The sequence below is a fragment of the Camponotus vicinus genome, unplaced genomic scaffold (genome assembly GCF_025532165.1).
Source record: "Camponotus vicinus isolate PSW18456_S1 unplaced genomic scaffold, iyCamVici1.0 SCAF_5, whole genome shotgun sequence".
NCBI classification, from domain to species: domain Eukaryota; kingdom Metazoa; phylum Arthropoda; class Insecta; order Hymenoptera; family Formicidae; genus Camponotus; species Camponotus vicinus.
This window is the reverse complement of record NW_028141977.1, coordinates 12,178,690-12,184,453: the sequence shown is the minus strand read 5'-3', so window position 1 is coordinate 12,184,453 and position 5,764 is coordinate 12,178,690. Positions and strand designations below refer to the sequence as shown.

Below are 5,764 nucleotides of genomic sequence, written 5' to 3'. Positions count from 1 at the left end.
CCATTTTATCAAACATTTCATCTTTTAAAAATTGTTCGACCTATTGATGTGTACGACATCCATTACATTTTTAATCGTATGCATGTTAGTCGATCCCAGAATATAATATCAAAATTGTTTTCAAAAATTAAGATACTTAAAATTACATAAGGAACTTCTCATAAAAATTTTGCGAAATCTTACTCTATCTTACGGACACCGATCGAAAGGAAAACAACATATGCATCTCTCTATCGTACATTTAACATTTATATACTCTCCCTCTCTTTTCTTCTCCGACTCGATGCCACCTGCATCAACCGTTTCTATCCACATCTCTCGCACGTGCATACGCGCTCTTCTCCCCTTCCCTCTCCACCTCCTCTCGGTGCGCGCGATGCCTCCTCCGCCTCTCTTAAGGAGGAAAACCACTACTACTCGCGACGTCCTTCTTCTCCTCCTCCGCAACCACTGCCACTACCACCAGCACCGCAACCACCACTACCACTTTCCGTCTTTCCTCCCCCTTCTCTCATTCTCTCGGCGACCGCGCGCGAGCATCGTTACTCGCGCACGGTGGTGGAAATCGCAACGGAACTTCAGTGCAGCTGCGGCGAGCAGCTGACGCGGAATCATTCAGATCCGCAGTAGAGCTCGCGCAGCGTATGCGACACTACGCGATACGATACGTCACGACGAGGCCAGACGAGACGAGACAAGACGAGACGAGACAAGACGAGACAAGACACGCAGTGCCATCGGTGGATACACGCGCTTCAGTGTTGGACCAACTCCGGCGAGATTCGCCCGCGCGTGCCTCCGTATCTCGTACCGCAAATGAACTCGCGTCGCGAGTGCGCGCGCGAGGGACTCTTCTGCTACCGGCTCTTCTGTTGTGACTGCATCTCGTTATCAATCGCGAACAGTGCGGTGTGTCGTCATAATCGTCGTCGCCGTCTCGAGGGTTCGCGACGAGGTGCATCCCTGGCTACTCCGCGGCCGCAACGTCGGCGAACGAGCCGAGACGGCTGCTGAGAAAGGCGCCTGTAAAAGGCCGACGAAGGAATACTCGCAGGTGAGTGCAAAAGATCTGTTTGCTGTCGGGTATTCGCGTCTCGTGAAGAGACGGGGTCCTCGAGAGTATCTCGAGACACAATATAAATTGACGGATGGATTATCGAAGAGACACTGATTGTACTTCTAATTCCGCAAGAAAAACAGAAAGCTACAACTAAAAAGAAAAAAGAGAATGCAATTGGAATACAAAAGAGAGAGAGGAATTATAATAATCTTTTTCTATCTCTAAAATAATCATAGATTTATTAATAATCAATAGTTATAATTATTCTATTGATAATATTATTTAATATATTAAAAAAATACAAGAGCGAGATTCTTAGTTTCTCGTGTCGTTGTAGAATATATCGCAATTATCCTGACACCGATTCTATATTCTAATATAGAGTTTACTTTCTCCATTGACATTTAATAAGAAATTAAAGACTTGACATTTTTTTAAATGCTAAGAATGTCATCTGAATGTCCGAAGAAATTCTTCTACATCAGTCGCGTAACACTTGAAGGATCTGCCACAGAGTTCAGCGCGACATATAGGGATAATTAAAGTATCGGGATGAGAGATTATATATGGATGAAGGAAGAGAGAGAAAGAGAAAAAGAAAAAGAGAGAGGAGAAATGACGAGACCGAGAATGCGGATTACGACGCGTGATGGATGGATCGGCCTAGCGAGCGGATTTTTATCACGTGATATCACCGAGAGCAGCGTAACATGTTCGACTAGCGAGAGTGCCGGACCTTGCCAGTAGACACGTGCCCGAGGCGACACGTGATTTCCATTCGGTGATAGTGATTCTTTTTCGCGAAGTTTCGGTTCGTTGGTTCGACTCGTTGAACGTGGATCCGAGATGTCTCTAAGATGAGCATTTTTATTAGACACTTATCGCTAAATATATTTTGTTATTTGATAGAGATTCGGAATTTTCTATTTTCTTGAGGGTGGCATTTGATATATATTTGAAAATAAGAAATAAAACGCGGATTTAGATATTTCGTAAAAGGCGTCTTGGAAATATCAAAGCCATGAGTCACATTTAGCGAAATGCGAGTTAAAAGTATCAGTCACAATTTTTATTTACGTCAAGCGCGTTCCATCTCGATGAGGTTTAGATCTAAACAAAAAAAAACGTCTAACGTCATCCTTGCGAATTCGCGGAGACGATGTAAGCGAGCACGATGGAAAAATCCGTGGGATTATCAGCGTCAGCTGTTCGTCACCTGAAGAAACGCCCCTGCGGGTGCGAGTGGAGAGAAAAACACGCAAATTCGTCGGTTACAAAATTAAATTCGACGATCCGCGACATTGCGATCTATATCGGTATAATCGATTTTCGTTGAGCCGACGCGTTGAGCCATTTCGTGGGCGGCTTGGAATGTTTTTTTTTTCATTATCAATATCTCAGAAGTAGCAAAAAATTTACGAATATGAATAATTTATGGATTTAGGAAATATTCCAACAGGACATCTGTAATAATTTTTTGCGAGAAAATACAGAAATGGATAACTACTTCAAGTTTTCTATATAAAGGCAAAATTAATAATCAGAGGAAAAAAGTTTGATCGAACGCAATTAACCGATTCATCCGATTGAATCTATCGCAAGGCACGTAAGAAATTACTGGTTTAATCATTTATTCGATCAATGGGAACAAACCGATTAATCGATCAAGGCATAAACCACCGATTCAATCGATTAATCAAGCAATCGATAAACGGATAACAATTTAATCAATAAATCTCGCGCGATGATGGTTTATGTCGAACAATGCGAACCACATAATGAAATATTATAATTCCGAAACTAGTATTATTTTTGCTACGAATAATCATATTGAAACAATTACAGTTTGAAGAAAATTAATTATTTGAAATAGTGTTGTTCAGATATAGAGTTTTTATTCGTTAAAAAGTTTTTTATTCATTAAAAGTAAAATAATAAGATAAACAAATCTAATTTTTTTCATAAATTCAATTCAATTCTAATCAATTAAAACTAATCAATTAAATTTTTCATCACATTGTCCATCATAAGAAGAGCATGATAATCCAGTGAGATATTCAAAGAATTAATTAAACTATGATTAATCGATATTAAAGAAATCGCTTCACTGTTTATTATTCCTTAATAAATATTTTTCGATATTTCGTTTATCAAGGAAACATAATAAGTACGACGCAAGTTAATGACATACCATGTGTAACTCCCGATTATTCGATATACACGGGATCACATGGATCGTTGCTGTAATTATCGCGAACGATATTTCTCAGTGATTTAAAATGCTACCGGTAGAGAAAGAGAGAGAGAGAAATAAAGAGAGCAAGAGAAAGAAATATCGGTCCGCGCTCAATCCCTCATATAGCCAGGCTCAATCCCTACAGTCCACTCGCGCGTGAGCGAGTAACACTAACACGTACATACAATACACACGCGCGCGTACAGATCAGGCCCTTCCTCGCCAGCACGCACCTGTTACGTTGTGTTGTCGTTTCGCCGCGGCGTGGCTGCACGCGACAGCTCGTGCCACTTACTTCCAGTTACCTCTCGGCAGTGCGTGCCGTAGCGTCGCGTAGCCTCGCTATTTCTCGCCCGCCGAATCGACCCGGCTCCCGATCCTCGAGCATGGGGAGAGATTGATCGAGAGCGTGATATCCCGTTCGCGCGTTTCATCGGAGCCCGCCGAGAGATCCAGGTAGGATAGATATGCGTAATAGAATAGAATATATAGGAATTATTATGTCCTCCGTCTCTCCTTTATCCTTCTCCCTCACTCTCTTTCTCTCTCTTTCTTTGCGAATTATCTCTGTTGCAATCTGAAAGCGGAATAAATAAATGTCAATCTCGAATAACGCGAAAAAAAGATGCGAATGTAACTTGATCTGCCGCCTCTCTTCTTTCATTTCGAAGTGACATTACTCTCGGATCCGGGGTATCGATCTTATACGGGTTTCGGGAATAAAGCTTTCTCGACGAAGAGAATGAAAGAAGATATGTATTATAAGGTTTGAAACTATACGAATCTTTTACGAGCATTAATATTTCAATTTAGAATAAATGATAGATACAATCAATCATTTAAAATAAATAATAAATCACATGTGTGAGAAACTAAAAAACATGTTACTTATACTAACATGTCACATCAATTCAGCTTTTTAACAAAGCAGTATTAGAGAAATTGCTTCCATGATTTTTGTAAAAATTCCATTTATAAATATTATATTATATTGTATACAAAAAAAACACTGATACAAATCGACAATAATACACATACTTTAATATAAATAGATCGTATAATATTCCCGATAGAAATGCAGCAATTAAAGGAAGTATAAATCTGTTTGTTCCTAATTGCATTTTCTTGCCCGTCTTAAAATAAAGATAAAAAAATGCTCGAATGCTGTAAAATACACGACAATTATCTTAATATTCATAACAATGAAAATACGATTGACATAAAGAGACATAATTTCGCGGAGAAACAAAAATTCTTATCGAGATTACACCGGGTTTTAATGGCTGAAGAATACACCGAAAGACTAAAGAAGAAAAAGATCGAGAGGAAAGAGATCGCGGTCTTCCGAGGACGATCTCGCGAGTGTAGCTTCTTCCTCAGAGGCCTCGGAGCACTTTACTCCGGTAAAGCCGCGCGAGCGAGCATGCGAGGTCGAAGTCTTCCCTCTTTTTCTCGCTCTCGTCGTCTTCATCCCGCTCGCTCGAGAGAAACCTGCCATTCTATCTCTCTTTCTTTCGCTTCTCTCTCTCTCTTTCTCTTTTTCTCTCTGCGCGCCTTTCGACTTATATACAGTTTCTCTCTTCGGCTCGCGTCGCACGCGCCCGTCTCTTCTCGAGTGCGCGCTTTTGTGCGGCAAAGAGAGGACTCGCGGCGATTTGATTCGATTGCCAGATTTTTTGGAAAGCGAAAAGATGAATGAAAAAATGTAAGATAAGTGTTAAATAATAATCGATTGGAGAAAATATTGTTCGCGTTTACAGAAATACTTCAGATAATAATTATGCTATCTTGTGGAATGCATTCTTATTTATGTTATTAAGAAACACGGACACGTCCGCTGAAAAAATTTGTTAGGAAAATTTAAGAAAAAAATCATAAATGCGTTGGGATATTATCAACTCGCTTTGTCCGATTTTCCAACATTGCGAATCATGTATATGTCAGTGACTTCGTCGACGGGCAACCGGATACGCTTAAGGGCCAAGCAACCGCAACAAGTACGAGAAATTACGATCTTGATGTTCGTAAATCCCGACACTGACGTAAAAAAGGAAGCGGATCGTTGTCTCCATATATTATACCGTTCGTTCTCCACGTCCCTTCACGAAATTGGTTTTCTTCCTTGCGAAATTACATCGGGTCGCGACATCGCAAATTATCGACAGCATTATTGTGTTGAAGGATATTTTAATATTTCAACACAATTGATTTTAATTTCAAAAATACGCAAAGACTATAAAAAGAAACTCACAATGATCAGGTAAAACGAGATAATAGTGTTTAAAGCTTAATAAACACAATATTACTATAAAAAGAAATTTAATATTTTCTGCTGCAGCTGAAAATATCATTCTTGGCATTTCGCTAAAATTTTATACTTATTTTACAATTTAAGATAACGTTTAAAACATTATAATATGATTTTATAGTGACTACATGACACAATGACGGGGAGAAGAGAGAAAAGG

At 39.7% G+C, this 5,764-nt stretch overlaps 1 protein-coding gene across 2 annotated transcripts in view; it reads left to right on the top strand.

Annotated features, from left to right (window-relative positions):
* The first annotated feature begins 546 nt into the window (after positions 1 to 546).
* The window catches only part of Cv-2 (crosveinless 2-secreting protein), a 37,133-nt gene continuing 31,915 nt past the window's right edge, over positions 547 to 5,764 (top strand). For both annotated transcript variants that reach the window (XR_014439192.1, XM_083101237.1), the window contains exon 1: positions 547 to 1,054. The gene's annotated coding sequence lies outside the window, so the exon portion shown is untranslated. The remainder of the gene's footprint in view (positions 1,055 to 5,764) is intronic.